General features: G+C 44.2%; 1 long non-coding RNA gene across 3 annotated transcripts in view; it reads right to left on the reverse strand.

The window, feature by feature from the left end:
* The window catches only part of LOC311516126, a 275,101-nt gene extending 259,919 nt beyond the window's left edge, over positions 1 to 15,182 (reverse strand). For all 3 annotated transcript variants that reach the window (XR_014710333.1, XR_014710334.1, XR_014710335.1), the window contains exons 1-2: positions 14,627 to 15,182; positions 9,400 to 9,787 (exon numbers count right to left, since the gene is read on the reverse strand). This is a non-coding gene — a long non-coding RNA (uncharacterized lncRNA). The remainder of the gene's footprint in view (positions 1 to 9,399; positions 9,788 to 14,626) is intronic.
* Positions 15,183 to 16,985: the final 1,803 nt, after the last annotated feature.

Consider the following 16,985-nt stretch of genomic DNA (forward strand, 5'->3'; position numbering starts at 1 on the left):
ATCAACATGTCCCACACATCATAGCAAGGGGTCAGCAGGAGGGAGTTGTGGCTTTGAGGGTTGTCTGAAGAACAATGCCTTTTGGGGGTGGTGCTGCTTCTGCCTCACCCTTTGTTCATGGCTGTGCTTAAAAGTGCAGTCTAGCATTAGTGATGGTTAGATTCAGAAGTGACAAGGCTAGCACAGACAAGTTGTACACTTGGATCTGGCAGACAACTCAAGAGCCACATGCTCTACTCCAGTGGGTTCTCAACCAGGAGTCCAGCATTCCCAGGGGGGACGTGAGCAGGTTTCAGGGGGCCCATCAAGTAGGACCAGCGCTAGACTCACTGGGGTCCAGGGCAGAAAGCCTAAGCCCTGTTGTGCTGGGCTGAAGGCTAGGGCCCTGAGCCCCACCACACAGGGCTGAAGCGGAAGCCTGAGCAGCTTAGCTTCACAGGGGCCCCGGTGGCATTGGGCCCCAGACAATTGCCCTGCTTGCTACTCCCTAACATTGGCTTTTAGATGCAGAAAACAGTTGTTGTGGCACAGGTGGGCCATGGAGTTTTTATAGCATGGTGGGGGCTCAGAAGGAAAAAGGTTGAGAACCCTTGGTCTGCTTTCACTCGTGTCTGCACAGAAAGGGAGCAATGGACTCCCCAGATAGCCAAACCTTTAAGAGCTGCTTCATCACATTGTCCTCTCTAGACTTGTGATCTAGCCCCTGGGGTCATGACCATAGTTTCCATTGTAACCTGGTATAGATAGGAACAATGAGGGCAGATGACACAGACCTCACAGACTTGGAGCCCCCTCCCTACTCCACCCACCTCTGAAACCCTCCATTCCCTCTGCCCAGCAATGGCAGCCCAAATGCTGTGTGTGACACCGTGCTCCTCCTGACTAGTGGACAACCAGTCCCAAGCCCAACCCCCATCCCCAGTCTGTTACCATAAATGCTGTGGTGCTGCTTCTGTAAGCAGAGTGCACAGGAGGGGATCTAGAACATAGGGGAAAGGCACACAATATGCTCTCCCACCACCATGTAGTTGCCTCTATTCTGCCTGACCCAAAGGGTGTGGGGTAGCCAGATGGATCCTGGGAAACAGCTACTTCATGCAGGATGCTCTCCTGTTAGGGCCCAATTCAAAGCTCACTGAAATAACAGGCTTTGATTTCAATAAGTTTTTAATCAAGCCCTTAGAGCAGCAGAATTTGCTGTTTTATATCAAATTCTGTTCCGGTTAGGGGACTTTGGTGGGGGGAGGGTAGGGAGGCAAAAGGGGTGAGAAGATGTTTTGCCTTTTCCCTCTGTGCATGTTTCTGCTCCCTTCTACATTACTGTATGTAAGGGAGAAAGGAACATAAGGACCAAATTGCTAAATGGAGGAAGACTTTGCTCCTTCAGATGTATTAAAGTCAGGGGGGTTGCATGCAGATAATGGAGGGCAGAATTTGGCTCAAAGTTTTCTCTCTTCGTGAGATATTATTTCTGATTTGTATCTGCCTTTATAACAGCTGGAATCATTATTTGCGGTAGATGGTTGAGAGATATGACACATAATAAGCTAAAATGAGTAGTGATGTTAATTCGATACCATCAAAGATGAGGCTCATCGAAATCCCATTATAGTCCACAAAAGCAGCCCTGAGATTGCTGAGAGAGTCTTGAATATATTTTGTCTAAGTGCACACATCACTCAGCATAACATTCTCAACCCACTATTGTACAGGTGTAGTCTTCTCTGCTCCCAGTTGCATTCAGCCAGACCCTCAGCTGGTGTAGCTCTCTTGATTTCAGTAGCTCTACAACAACTTACTTCAGCAAAGTATCTGACTATTTGTTATGGCCTGGCTGCCTTGAATTTTATTTTACTGCCTAAGCTAGCTCCAGCAATGAGGAGGCTGGTAATGACCCTAAATAGCATAGGTAAAAATTCACTTATCTTTGGTCCAGTTTCCAAGGCTGCAGCTTCTATGCTGCTCTAGAGCGCTTAGGGTCTATAAGCTGAAAGTCAGATGGGTATATTTATTATGATTTTCAGATGCAGGATCTGCATGTGCCCACATGTGTACCCCTATCTCCACAACATGCCATGCAGGGATAATACATCTAAAGAGAAGGCAAGACTGGAGTCAGGGATAATTTTTCCTCCAGCATCCCCATGACAACTCTCACCACTGGAATGACAACTAGGCATTTATTGATAGATTGCGTTGTCCATGTAGCTAGGGCACCCCGTTCTCAGTGGTATTCATGTCGCTCAGGGAAAGGCAAGGGGCAGTTTTAGTGAAGCAGGTTTCTGAATGTTTATTATATTAAAAAAAATTAGTCTTGCAGAACTGATTTTTCAGTCAGGTCACCATCAGCTGTAAGCTAGGTATGTGCACACCTATCCAAGATCAGGCTAAACTCCCATGGACAGCAGATTTGGTCAATTATTTCTTTTTAATTTGAAGACTTGCATTGTGGGCTCACTACACTCTGCTACTCTGACAGTCATCAAATGGTTGCAAGCAAACAAAACGCGAGCGAGATGTTAAGGGTGCTACAGGTTCTGATTAACCCTGCTGGAGAGACTGCAAGATGCATTGCAGGGACGGATGTAGAAATATGCAGTAGAGCCTCACTAATTGAGATGTTTGTGTGATGAGACTAGTAGGTCTTTAAATACAGAATTAGTAATAAAAGGTCACATTTTGGTATACAAATATACTACAGCACAACTGCCACCATATCTAGTACAGTCTAGGCATAAAACAATGACATTTGTCATGCTCTAGTCACGTAGTATAATTTACAATACCATAGCCTCACTTTAAGAGTTGATTGTTAGATTTCCACAGTTGCAGTTTGCCTACTGGTTAATACTAAAAATTAAAGAGGTTCTTTTGTATAATCTGTATCCTCAAGTAAACCTCCTGTTTAGTGCCAGAGTGCTGAGGTCTGCCCTTGGAAGCACACAGCTGGCTCCCATTTCAGTCAGTAATATTGCACATGCACCCTCAAGGGCAGAGTGTGGCCCAAGACAGGGAAGCTGAAGTGTGTGAAAAAAATTTGGTCAGCCATAGAGTTATTTGCATTATTTGGAAGCACCAGTAACAACTCCATTGTTAGAGGCTGAATTGCTGTTTTAGTTGCAAAATGGAACCCAGCCTTCTTATATATGAAAAATACTCATATTCTCCAAACTTACAGCATTTTGAGTCTTGAAGTCTTTAAACCATGATTTGAGGACTTCAATAGCTCAGACATAGGTGAGAGGTTTATTGCAGGAGAGGATGGGTGAGATTCTGTGGCCTGCATTGTGCAGGAGGTCAGACTAGATGATCATAATGGTCCCTTCTGACCTTAATATCTATGAGTACAGAATGAACATGTGCTGAATTTACAAGTAAATCTGTTAGAGTGAAAATTAAAGATCGTGTCCTTTAAGATGTTTAGCATTTGTGTCAGTCTACTCCACTGAGATCATTTCGGACAACAGATTCTTCAAACTTTTCCTTGTAATTAAAGTTGAAATCTTGTGCATAGGCTATACTTGAAGAAATTATGCTGTAATAAGTTATTATGAATTGTAATTAATTGTTATTATACAGACTACTGATGGTGTCAACAGCTCAGTTCCATGGCTCCATATTAGCTTGGGCATCAAGTGCTTGAAAAGCTACCCATAGTATTGCTGCCTGAGCAGCACTGCTCAGAGAACTGAAGTAGGAGCAGAGGCGGATCATTTAAAGTGAGGGGCTGGCCTCTTACCACCACTTCTTCATAAATTATAGATTCCTAGGTCAGAAGGGACTATTGTGATCATCTTTCTAGTCTGACCTCCTGTATAATACAGGCCATAGAACTCTCCCAAAGTTATTCCTAGAGCAGATCTTTCAGAAAAAAAAAATCCAATCCTGATTTTAAAATTATCAGGGATGAAGAATCCATGATCATTGGTAAATTGTTCCAAGGGTTAATTACCCTCACTATTAAAAAAATTACACTATTTCTAATTGAACTGCTTAGCTTCAATTTACAAATATGGGATCATGTTATACCTCTCTCTGCTAGACTGAAGAGCTCGTTATCAAATACTTGTTCATCATGTAGGTACTTATAGACTGTGACCAAGTCACCCCTTAACCTTCTATTTGTTAAGAATAATAGATTGAGATCCTTTAATCACCATAAGGCATGTTTGCTAATCCTTTCATCATTCTCATAACTCTTCACTGAACCTTCTCCAATTTATCAACATCCTTCTTGAATTGTGAACACCAGAATGAGGCAGTGTTCCAACAGCACTTGTACCAGTGCCAAATACAGAGGTGAAAAAACCCTCTCTACCGTACTTCTACTCAGTATTCTCCTGTTTATGTATCCAAGGATCCCATTAACCCTTTGGCCACAGAGTCAAACTGGGAGCTCATTCTATGCTGATTTTCCACTATGACCCCCCAAATCTTGTTCAGAGTCCCTGCCTGCCAGGTTAGAGTCTCCCATCCTGTAAGCACAGCCTGCATTCTTTGTTCCTAGAGGTATACATTTAGCCCTATTAAAATGCAATAGTTTGCTTGCAGTGCTATTTTACATGGTGTTGATCTCTGTAACAGCCCTCTAAATGCAAGACTCACCAGTACTCTTTAACCATTTTGCACTGCACCAATGATACAAGACAGTTATAAGCAAGTCTTAACTGTCCAGTGTGCTCCAGCTGCTTTTCGCTGCTCTGGTCTATCAGTGAATATGCCCTTTAAAGCTCCAGATGAGGTATTTAAAGTATATTTCATAACTTCAAGCCATTAGCAATAGTGCATGGTAGCATTCTATTTGAGTCTTAGTGTTTATGTATAACATTTAATAATTTATAAAAGCTAAGAAAACTGCAAGACAAAAGCCTATGTTAATATGGAGCTAAGGTTGAAAACTCATGCCAGCAATTTAAGGGTTAAAACACATTACAGGGCCCCCCGATTATCCCAAAACCAGGCATTACAAATCCAGGAAATTCAGAGTTAAGGTTATACTTGAAAGAAATCTAAATGTGTTAAGGTAAGAAACATACAGTTAAGGCTCCCAGACAATCTTAACTTTGCTCTGTCATGACAACACGAGTCTAAAAAAAAAAAGTTAATCCAGAGGTTTCCAAACTGTGGGATATACCCCCTGGGTGGAGGAGGCACAAAGGAACATTCAGGGGGCACGGTGGGATTAGACTAGCCCCCACAGGGGTCAAGGAGGGAGCGCCATCCAGCCCCGCTCTACTCCTAGCTCTGCTCTGGCCCCGGGTCCAGGCCCTGCCCCCAGACCCAGGCCCTGGCCTGGCCACGGCCCCGCTCCTGGCCTGGCCACGGCCCTGCCCCCAGCTGTGGTCCTGCTCCTGGCCCCAACCCCGGCTCCACTCCCAACCCCAGCCCCAGCTGTAGCCCCGCTCCCAGCCCCGGTTCCAGGGGGCAGGCGAAGAGAGGGTGGACGGGGTAAAGGAGGGCATGAGGTAAAAATTGTGGGACCATTGACAATCTAATGCAAGACCACAAAACACTAACATGCCTTATCCTCATTGTATGGTTATTGCACTGTATCTCCACCAGGAAGAGTTAAGTTTGTTTGGAAGCCTTAACTGCGCTTAACCCATTTGAATTTCTTCCAAGTGTAACTAATTCTGAATTTCCTGGGTTTGTAATGCTTGGTTTTGGGATAGTCGGGACAACTCTGGAACAATTTTTACTCTTGAATTATTAATATTAACACTCCATCTCATCATGTGTGGTCTTAGAATTCTTCAAGGTCTGAGGAACTAGGTACTTATTCAATGATAATGCACCACAGCGTCCACGAGGTTAAATCTTCTTCATCCCATGGTTTTTTAGAATATAATAATCAATGATATTCTGCATGATTTCAGTTGATCTGTGATATGCTGCAATTTCCAGAAAATAATCTTTATTAGAAATATTGCCTGAGGTCAGTGTTCAAGACCTACTGGATGTTTCACATAGCCATTACCAGTGTGTAAATCTGTACACAGATCAGTCAGCCTTCATCTCAGCAAAGAAATGAGTCTGCTAGTACCTACCTCTACCCCTCTAGTGACTTTTGTGCAACCTCTGATGCCACCTGATGAAACATGGGCACACTCTGTGGCTCTAGATATACATAAGTATTTTTTTATAGAACCAGAATGTGGCAGCCCCCTTACGGGTGCTCAAAAGAAAGGAGGGCACAAGGAACATTCCTCTCTTGCATCTCCTGTGCAGGAGTCATCCACACTTGCAGTCCTCACACTCACTTGAAGAGGCAGAAAGAGTTCAGTCTAACAGTTTTCCCAGAGCTGCTTCTGGGAAAGTTGCGCTGCACCTTCCCCAAATGCAGGCTATACCAATAATCACTAGAACCAGTGGAAACGGAGCTCAGTCACGTGACAGGGCTCTTGTCCCCAGTCACTTCTCTGGGGCTGCATTACAAAGATCCATGCCAATCACATAAGAGAGGTCAGCATCTGTTGACACCAGTGGCTAATGGTACATTGGCTTCTGCCTAATGGGCACAATTGATCATTTATTTATTTATTCATTCATTCATTCAAAGAATCCAAACAGCTCTTCACTAACCTCTATCTATACAGTTGAGGACTTCCTTTCCATATAGCTTTAGATGCTGTTACAAGCCGTTTAACAAAAAAGGATAAAAAAAAATCTAGGTAAACTGCCCATACCAACACACCAGTGCTCCCTGATAAAAACTGAAACATCCCTGCACAAACCATTCTTTGTATTTCAACCTGCTCCCTTAACAAACAAAAAAAACCTGGAAGAGAGCCTTGCAGTGTGGTATGAGAGTTAACAGGCTTTGGTTCTGACCAGCCAAGTGGGGCAAGTGAGCTTTAGAGCTGAGGAGCCTCAATGGAGGATGGCCTGCCAGCAGCCTTTTACACCAGAAGGTTTTTACTTTGAATTCTGGTATTACTTTACACACAGAGAGGAACAGTCTCACAAGGTTCCGTACCACATAAGACTTCTTAGGTCAAAACAAACCCCTTCAATTCCACCAACCAACAGGCTGCCAATGCAGATCCCAGAGCAGCAGTGACGATAAGCCAACTGCACAGCATATAGTACTGGGACAAGAGCTTGACCTTTGACTCCTGACACACAGGCTGCTCCGTAGAGAGCTAAAGGGGTAGTTTTACCAGAAGAGATCATCTAAATGCACCCGGGTATGTGATATATTGCATCCTGTAGTGGTTTTCTCAGACAAAAGCTAGTACCGTATACACAGACTTTGCCACATGCCCTGAAAATTCAAAGACAGCTACTAAATATGAAGAAACTAGCTACAAAAGATACTAAGGTGTATTTTGAGGTTTTAATTACCCATTAATGAGTTATCCTGATAAAGGCTCATTGCATCTGAAACACTGGCTATTCTGATACTTCCATGTAAGCACAGTGCCTCGGGTTTGTAAAAGTATTTTAAATTAACAATTAGAGGTACTCAGTACATCTATGTCGGATGTACAGCTCCCCAAATCCTGCCTTTAGCAAGCTCTGGGTAATGCATAAATCCTGATGGATTCTTCAGGGGCCATCTCTGCTGCGGCTGTACCAGGGTCCTGGTTTGGAACAAGGAGCGGGTCTACCCAAAATATGAAAGTAATACAAATATTACACCAGCCAAGAGGTTCTATCACCCTCCTTTTGGACCTGGGTATAGGGGGAGGAGAAAGAGGGCATTAGAAAATAATGCAATTAAAAATAAACTGTTTACTGGGTGGGACGGTTGGAGCTTATTCCCTATAAAAGCCAGAAGCCTTTATGACAAGCGATGATTCCTCAGTTTCTTCTGTGCCTCCATCTCTGAGAAGTGCAGTGATTAAAGCTGACACCTTTCCAGGAGCAACTGTCCTCTGCTGCCGGTTACAGTTTCATGATCTGTGCTCAGTCGCTTTTCATTACTGCCCCAAAGGATTATTTGTTTCCTTCTATTTTGGTGGCAGTTGGGGACTGCAGGCATCTAAGTAGTATGCACCCTCCCTGACCCTGCCTGGCTCCAATTCCAAGGCTCACAACAAGATCATTTCTTCTTTACCTCTTTGAGACTTAGACTCCAAATGTGAACAACTCGCTCCTCCGTTCCTGCCCACCTCTTTCCTATACACAGTACAGGTAGGGGGTTGTGTTTTTGTTTTTTTAGAATCTTTCATGCAACCCACATCTCGACATGGCCTCCAGAGTTGAATAATAAAGGGCAGCAGCCAACATATAATGGAAATCCCTGAGAGCATTGGTATAAAGGCCACTGTATGAGAAATACATTTAAGCCCTTATTCATAGAAGGCTGGTAACTGAGAGTTAAGGGAGACGCAAGAGAGAAGAGATGTAATTTAAAATGAGAGTTGAAGAGAGCATTAGTGAGGCACAATATGTACAATCTCATCCTCCACTCCACAGAGTGCACGGACCATGGGCTGCAAAATGACTTGCAAACGGGCACATAAGGCCTGGTGATAGAGCTGGGAGAACAACTTTTTTTTTTTTTGGTTCCCTGGCAATTCCCAAAAGACTTTTTTTTTTTTGGATCAAACTGAAAAAGATTGGATCAAAAGAAATAAATCTGTTTCAGGCTGAATGAAGTGTTTCACAGAGATATTTCCAAAATGAAAATTTGGGTTTTGACCATTTTACATTTTTTTTAAAATAAAATGAAAAGGAATTTTGAAACAAAAATCTGTTTCCACCCGCCCCTGCCCCAAAATCAAAGCATTTTTTTCAGATTTTTTGTTTAAAAAGGGGTTTTCTTCTACTGAACCAATTTGGCAAAACATACATGAATTTGCAAAATATTTTGGTGTCACCCAATCTGCATTTTTCTCTCACACACAAAAAAAGCTTTGGCCAAAATATTTTGCCCAGTTCTACATGGCACACAGTATAAATAATGAAGACCTGCTGTATGGGAGGAGGGGAACAGGACAATGGTGCAATGGGGTCCACACCTCATGAAGCTATGTTCCCAGAGGCCCTTTCCACAGCAGCACAGAAAACGTTTGGGGAGTAAAGATGGGGCTCATCGGTACAGAGTCACTGGCCAAATCCCTCCCTTACGTACAGTAGAGAGCTCAGTGAACCACAGAGTCATTTTAGGTCATAACAGACTCCAGGTGTTTCCAATTTCCCTTGGTTTCAAACAAGCCCATTCGGGCATGGCCCAGAGCAGATTTGTTCCTTAATAGCAAGAAAGAAACGGTGGTCAAAAGCAGCAATTTTATCTGTGTGAACTTTCACATGTGAAAGCTGAAGTTTCATACAATTCATCAAAAGGGAAACTATCTTTTTTCTACTTACACAGTGTTCAGGACAGGGACTGTCTCTTACTGGGTGTTCACCCAATACTTAACAAGGGGGTCTCTGATTCTGGGTACAGCTTACCTCCCTGGCCAAACATAGGCCTTTGGCTTGGTTTCCCTCCTTTGCTTGGCCAGGGACTCACTCTGCTGGTGGTAGGGCGAACTTAATTTAGCCTTTTAACTCAATGAAGGAAGGAAGGAAGGAATGGACTTGCCCAGAATCCAAACAAAAGACATCTCCTAAGGGCTTCAAAAGCCTTCATCCCTTGATTGCAGGGCTGTCCACAGCTGAGGCACAGGGGAACCTCTCATGTCCTTTTACCACAGACACCACCTTGCCGCCCTAATGAAGCGGATATATACTCCAGCCAACCTCAAACTTCCCTCCAGCTTGCTTCCTATACCGGCTGACTTGCCTGCAAAGTCTTCTACTTCAGTCCCACCATAGGCACATCTTCATCTGAGAGCAACTGAAAGAAAAGCAAAACAACAGCTTCAGTTGAGAGCACGGGTCTGTAAGGTAGGAGCACACTAGATCCTGTTCTAGTTCTGGGTATTGCTCAACTCCACTATCTTCCCAGACTGATAAGAAAAGGAACAAGATACTTCCTTCTGGCAAGACCAAAGCACTCTACTCCCAAGCTCTTCCTGAACCCAGCTGGAAACACTTCCCTCAATTAGCAAGCACAGCATGTTGCCGGGGAAGGCACTCCCTTTTGCTGGGAATTAACCCCTCCCCTGCCTAATCCACAGTGAGCTATGTTAACCCCATCACAGGGCTTCTTGGTGCAACTTTAATACAAATCAAAAATACACACCAACGCTACTAATATTTTTTTGTTTTTTCTGTGGAGAAAAGTTTTTAGCTAAAAAAAGGTTTAACCTTCTGTGTTCTATCCCTCTAAGGTACTTATGTGGCTTCATTAACCACAGCATTGAGGCACCTCCCAATCTTTAATGTATTTCTCCTCACAAACACCCCTATGCAGGAAGGAAGTACTATTATGCCCATTCACAGATGGGGAGACAGAGAGAGACTAAAAGACTTAACCAAGGAATCTAGGGTAGAGGAGGGACTTGAACTGCTGTTTCTTAAGCACCCTTAAGAACCCACTCCACTGGAACATCCTTCCTATTTGCTTGCTAAATCTTTATTTACAAACTTCTATGTCATTCAGCCACCATGTATGGAACCACCTCTGAGACAGGAATGCTGTTTCCCTGTAGCAGCAGCTAATGGGAATGGAGCTACCTGCATGAATCAAGTACCTCCTCCCTGGACAGTGAGTGCACTACACTAATGTCATTCTCAGCCCGTGGTAGAGTGTGGACTGAGCAGCCTCTATTATTTGTTTCTGGCAGCACCCACAATGTACTAAGTGTAGGAATGTAGGCCTGGCCTGAAATGAGCAATTAAACATGGGGGAGGCCTGATTTCTTGGAAGACAGGAGAAAGGAGGTACATTGATTAGCAGGCTGAAAACAGAATATTTGTGCTAACTAACTTAAGTAAATCGGTCAATAAGCTAAGAGACAGAACGTCTGAGCGAGCCAGGATAAGAGGGAAAACAGCCAGGGAACCATTTACAAACAAACAATAAACAAAATAAGTCAAGAATGTAAAGATGAGGTTAAGCTTAGGTTGAGCACGGACAGTGCAAAAATGTGTAATGCAATGTATAGCAAATGCACTGAACCGTGTAAGTCTATATGAAAAAAAAGGTGTGCTGCCTAACTCTGGATGTGTGGTACACCCTATGCCTACCCCCTACGCTTGAGCGTGATCAATTCGGCATAGCTTTGCTGTTATGACAGATAATGAAACCTAAGTGATGAGACTGGAGTCAAGCTGAGTTCTTGGGGAATCAAGTGGAAAAATGTCTTGGGGGAATTCCAACACTAAGCACTGCATGAACACTAAAGAAGGCACAATTCCTGACTCACAGAGCTTACCACCTAAGGCTCTAATCATGGAGACACTTACACATGTGCTTCACTTTGCTTCCCTGGATGTGGAGTAAATGTGTGCAAGTGTTAATCAGTGTTCCCAACTCTTGCAAATTTATCCCAAGTAATGTGATTTCAGCCCCTGCTGGAGCCAGTCTTGTAATGTTCAAGAAGTTCCAATCTTCATGTGTTTTTTGAATTGTCCAGGGGAAAACCACTCTGACTGGTTGCCTTCCTCACTCCCTTGGTGAACAACAACCAGTCACAGCTACTGCAGAAGTCAGGTGGAGCACTCTCCACATCTCCTCAGGAGCTGAGACAATTTTTTGGATAGGAGTGGGGGATGAGGGAGCAACAGATACCATTTCCAAAAGGGAGAGTGGGGACAGAAAGACCCCAAACAAATTGGGTTTGTGGCTGCTTTGTGTCACCAAAATGGCACAGAGCAATTAAAGTGTACCAATGACTCTACTGACTGGGTCTTCTGCTGTGTCAAATGTGCTGTCAGTACTTAGCACATATTCATCAATAACTATTTGCTCTTTCTTTCATTGGGAGGGGGATTGTGTGAGGAGAAAGAGAAGAAAGAACTTTCCATTTGAGGATGTGGCTCTTTGCCTCTCTGACTCAATCCCTATCTTGAGCATGCTTTTGCTTTTTCATTCTCCCTCAACGCACTCCTACGCTATATCCATTCCAGACCTTTCTGCATCAGTGGATTTGTTATTTTTCCCTTAGTTGAGTTCTCAGACATCACATACAGTGGTTTGGTTTGGTTTAATTTTAATTGCATTTCTTTAAAAACTTAAAAAGTTAGGCTTATCACTGCTTGCACGTGGGGAGTCGGTCTTGGATGACTGAGCTGATGCTAGATGGTTTCCAAGCAACTTCAGTAAGCCACTGATCAGCAGTTCAATATAAAACAACACAACAAGCCAAACAAAACAATGAGTTGCAACTGAACACGAAACCAGTTTTGATTGATTCATAAGGGTTATGTGAGGTCTTTTGTAAGGTTAACACTGTTTCACTCTAATGGAGAGAGACGTTGGCTCTGGTGAGCCTGAATCTTTCGCATAAGACATTTAATATGTGTGTTTATGCAGATGATATAAATAACATTTGTATGATAAGTGGCCTGTCGCACCATGTCAGTGTGATGAACACTCCACGATAACAAAAATGCCACAACTCAAGATTTCCAGGAATACCAGCCAAGGAGCCTTAATATATTCAAGAGCTGGAATGATTTAGATTTTACTCCTGGTTTTATTCCCATTCCATATGACCCTTGCAATGGATCTATCAATTAATTATATCAGTTTCCTAAGGATTGGTAGTGGCGCAAAAAGCAGTGTTCCTGGAAGACTGTTAATTTTTATTGTTTCTCTTCTACCTAGTAAAGGTAAGAGCAGGACATCCTGTCTGTTTAAATTATACTTTAGATTTGCTATAATTTTTGAATCTCAGGACACGCAGTCTCAGCAAGCAACACAGGCAAATCAGGATGAGGATGGGACCACCTTTATTACCAGTAACATTCCCTCTTCCAAAATCATCACCAGTTCATTGAATTACAAAGGTCTATGGCCAAATTCTACTCCACTGCAACTGGCATGAGAGACAAATTTAGCCCTCAGTGCTTGAACTAAAAAAGTATTGCTGGTATGCTCCAACTTTTCAAACCTTTTCCCCCAACCAGCAGCAGTGAGGAGTTATGGATATGGCATATACGGACCACATTCAAGTTCTGGGTGGGCAAAAAGTGGATTTTAGGGGTACACAAGATGCAGGGCCAGATTCTGATGCTGAATTCACTGGTGTAAATAAAGTGTAACTGTAGAAATCAGAGGATTTGCACTTCTTTGACTGAGATTAGAATCCAGCTGCTCTACTTATATATTACTGAATTCTGAAGAACGTGCATTGCACAGAAAACTACTAACAAGTAATATTTTAAAGACAGAGGGTCTGATACACCACTACATTTCTCCGAAGGTGCCCCAGGCTCAGTAAATGGACGACTGCCTCCTGTAAAAGTGAAGGGATTGTAGTTAATATGTTTTGATATATGGTAAGAGTCACAATGGAACCTGATCTTAATGATAGCTGAGAATGTACGGTTATTCTCCCCCGCCACCCACCATTGCCCAATGCATTTTAACATACTTAGTGGGAAAATGTCATTTATCCTGCTGTTCTTTTTAAATCTCCTCTACTAATGTCCCTTTCCATCTCAGGGATTTGAAGTAATAAGCTGCTCAAGAGTCACACTCATGGCTTATTGGATCCCCAGAACCCTTTCAGGATCATCTGTTAATTTTTTCACTGGTCCCATCTACAAATTGCAGTTTAGAAACTACCATCGAGGAGGATTTCAGCGTAAAGCTCTACCTAATTATTCATGACAGGACAGAATGAGGAGCTGCAAGTAGAACTACTGTATTAGTTCATCTCTTAAATTACAAATAATTAGTCAAAGGAGATTAAGATGGAATACTTTTTAAACGTTTCTGTGTGAATTTTAGACTTGTAAAAGCTGAGGATTTCACCTGGTGCAGACACACCAAATTTTGCTGAACCAGAATCCAGAGAGCATGACAGCATGCTTTCGTGGCTTTTTTAAAATAATGCATTTTATGTTGGGATGGACTCACGCCACAATCCCAAATCCAAACATCCCCAAACTTTTGGAAGCCCTAAAGATCCAAATCCTATTCTCTACACTGAGCCTACATCTAATTTTGTGTGTACTTTTACAGTGCTTTTCCCTGTGGCTTGATCTTGATGTAATTCTAGCTTTGTGAGGAAGTTACAGTACGAGGTAAGTAGTTGGACTAGACTTCCTCCAGGAATCTGGTGGTGGGGATGGAGACGCCTGGACAGATTATAGAGATGCTGTAAAGGACAAATCAAGAGGATCTGGTAACAGCTTGTACATGAGAGATGGGGGAAGAAGAAAAAGAGGTTGTGAGTAGAACCAGGGAGATGGGGAGCATAGCCAGATTTTCAATAATGCTGAAGTCAAGATGGCTAGAGATGAAAGATGAGGACATCATTTTTCACTGTATTGAGTATGACTTGGTGGTGGGACAGCCAGGCCTATTGACAGAGGAATAGTTACATTGCACCCTCTGTTCAAAACAGAATGTCAGGCATACATAGCCGAGGTGCGATCTGATCAGCTGAGCTAATACTTAGAATCATAGAACCTCAGGGCTGGAAGGGACCTCAGGAGGCCATCTAGTCCAGTCCCCAGCTAAACCATCCCAGCCAGGGCTTTGTCAAGCCTGATCTTAAAAACCTCAAAGGAAGGAGATTCCACCACCTCCCTAGGTAACGCATTCCAGTGCTTCACTTACCTTAGCAGACAGTGGCCTTGTCTGTATGTGAGAGAATTTATTCCAGCTGCAATGTCTGTATCTTCAACATTTTAATTTTCAATCATGAATCAATCTCACTACAGCCAGCCTGTTAAAGTTTTCTGCACATCATTTCTATTGCTCCAGTCTAATTGGCAGGGCCTTCCTTACCTATACGCAAAGCGCGCAGCTGCGCAGAGCACCAGGAAATTTAGGGCACCACATTTGCAGCTGCCTGCTGCTCCAGCTCTTCCCCAGGCCCCCCTGAAGATTGCAGCCAGGCCCGGCCCTGCACTCACGGCGCGGGAAGTGGAGCGACCCGGTCCCAGCCTGCTCCGCTCCCCTGGCTTCCAGCTGCGTCGCCAGCGAGTGCGGTTTCCCCCTCCCCCGAAGCCGGGGAGCGGGCAGGAGCTGGCTCCAGGCCTCCACGGGGGGAAGGGGGGCTGTGTGGGGCCCCAGGCCTCCGTGGGGGACGGGGGCTGGCCAGTTCCGGCGGGAAGTGGAGTGACCCGGCCCCTGCCTGCTCCGCTCCGGAGTGACCCGGCCCCAGCCTGCTCCGCTGGGGAGCGGAGCAGGCTGGGGCCGGGTCACTCCACTTCCCGCCGGAACTGGCCAGCCCCCGTCCCCCACGGAGGCCTGGGGCCAGCCCCCCTCGTGGAGGACTGTGGGGCTGCGTAAGGCACCAAAATAGCTAGGGACGGCCCTGCTAACTGGACAGTATACTTCTTTTCATTCCTTTATGTACTAAGCAGACTAAAACTTATAATCTGTAATGAGAGTTTGTGTGAAATATCACTGACAGATGCTTTGACAAACTACACCTCAAAGGTCGGCAAAGTACTCGAGGCCAATTTACCAGTGTGACCATCCCATCAGCGTAGCACCGTCTGGTGTGATTTTCTGTGAAGTATTGATCAAGAACATAGGCAAGAGGGGAATTTCCTTAATAATACAAATATCGATTGATCAGCTATCTTCTTGAGAGGACTTTTCAAGCTACCATGAGAATCCTGTGTAAATATTGAAAGTGAAGGAAAGATGCAGTTAACCAGCATAAGAAATAAATTAATTTTAAAATATAAAATGTTAAATTCTGTTCTGTTACACAGATACTCTGGAGTAGCTCCACTAAAGCCAATAAAGTTATTCCAGATTTATACCATTATAAGTGAGAGCAGAATTTTGCCCATTACACTAAACAAAGAAGGCCACATTCTCTTTTATAGTAACGTCCCTTGACACAGCTAATGTCAAGGGACCTTAGTGTAAATGAGAATCTGGTCACATCTAATAGAGAGGTGTGATGGGGTGTACAAATCCCACACTAAGCAACAAGGGGGTAAGGGATCATTTTGGGTTCACAAAAAGAAAAGGAGTACCTGTGGCACCTTAGAGACTAACCAATTTATTTGAGCATAAGCTTTCGTGAGCTACAGCTCACTTCATCGGATGCATACTGTGGAAAGTGTAGAAGATCTTTTTATATACACACAGCATGAAAAAAATACCTCCTCCCACCCCACTCTCCTGCTGGTAATAGCTTATCTAAAGTGACCACTCTCCTTACAATGTGTATGATAATCAAGGTGGGCCATTTCCAGCACAGATCCAGGGTTTAACAAGAACGTCGGGGCGGGGGGGGGGGGAGGAAAAAACAAGGGGAAATAGCTTACCTTGCATAATAACTTAGCCACTCCCAGTCTCTATTCAAGCCTAAGTTAATTGTATCAAATTTGGGTTCAGCCAGTCCTGCCGTGCCACACCTGCAGCAAATGCTCCATCTACTGGAAGAATGAAAAGGCAGATAAGTAGACCCTTTGGGTGGCAGAGCTCGAGGTGAGCAGACCTGCAGAGTAGAGGTGCAACGCAACGCAAGGCAAGGCAAGGCAAGGCAAGGCTCTGACACTGCTACCCAAAGGGGCCCTCCTTGAAAAAAGGGAGGACTCACCCTGGAGACAACCAGAGAGGGAAGTATCCTTGGACATGGGCAACTCCCTCTTATTTCTTTTGGTTTGGATTTCCCCACCAGGCGAAGGCCTTGGACTGAGCTGACCCCAGGAGCAGGAGATGAGAGAAAGAGGCCCAGGCCCAGGGAGGGCAGCATTAAGTAGCCTTGGTTGCCAGATTACTGGTAGCCCAAAGGGCCCTGGGTTGGAGCCTGGTGGAGTGGGAGGGACTGGGCTCCCCTTTCTACAACCCCCTTGGCAGTCTGGAGTTGTGGCTATGACTACTAGGCCATGCTTCCCAACCAGACCATGAGTGAAGACCATTACAAGAGATCATGAATTTTAAGGTCAGAAGGGACCATGTGATTCACTAGTCTGACCTACAACTTTATTTCTAGTATTCAAGTTTAGTG

The sequence above is a fragment of the Lepidochelys olivacea genome (assembly GCF_965140295.1).
Source record: "Lepidochelys olivacea isolate rLepOli2 genome assembly, chromosome: 2".
NCBI lineage: Eukaryota > Metazoa > Chordata > Testudines > Cheloniidae > Lepidochelys > Lepidochelys olivacea.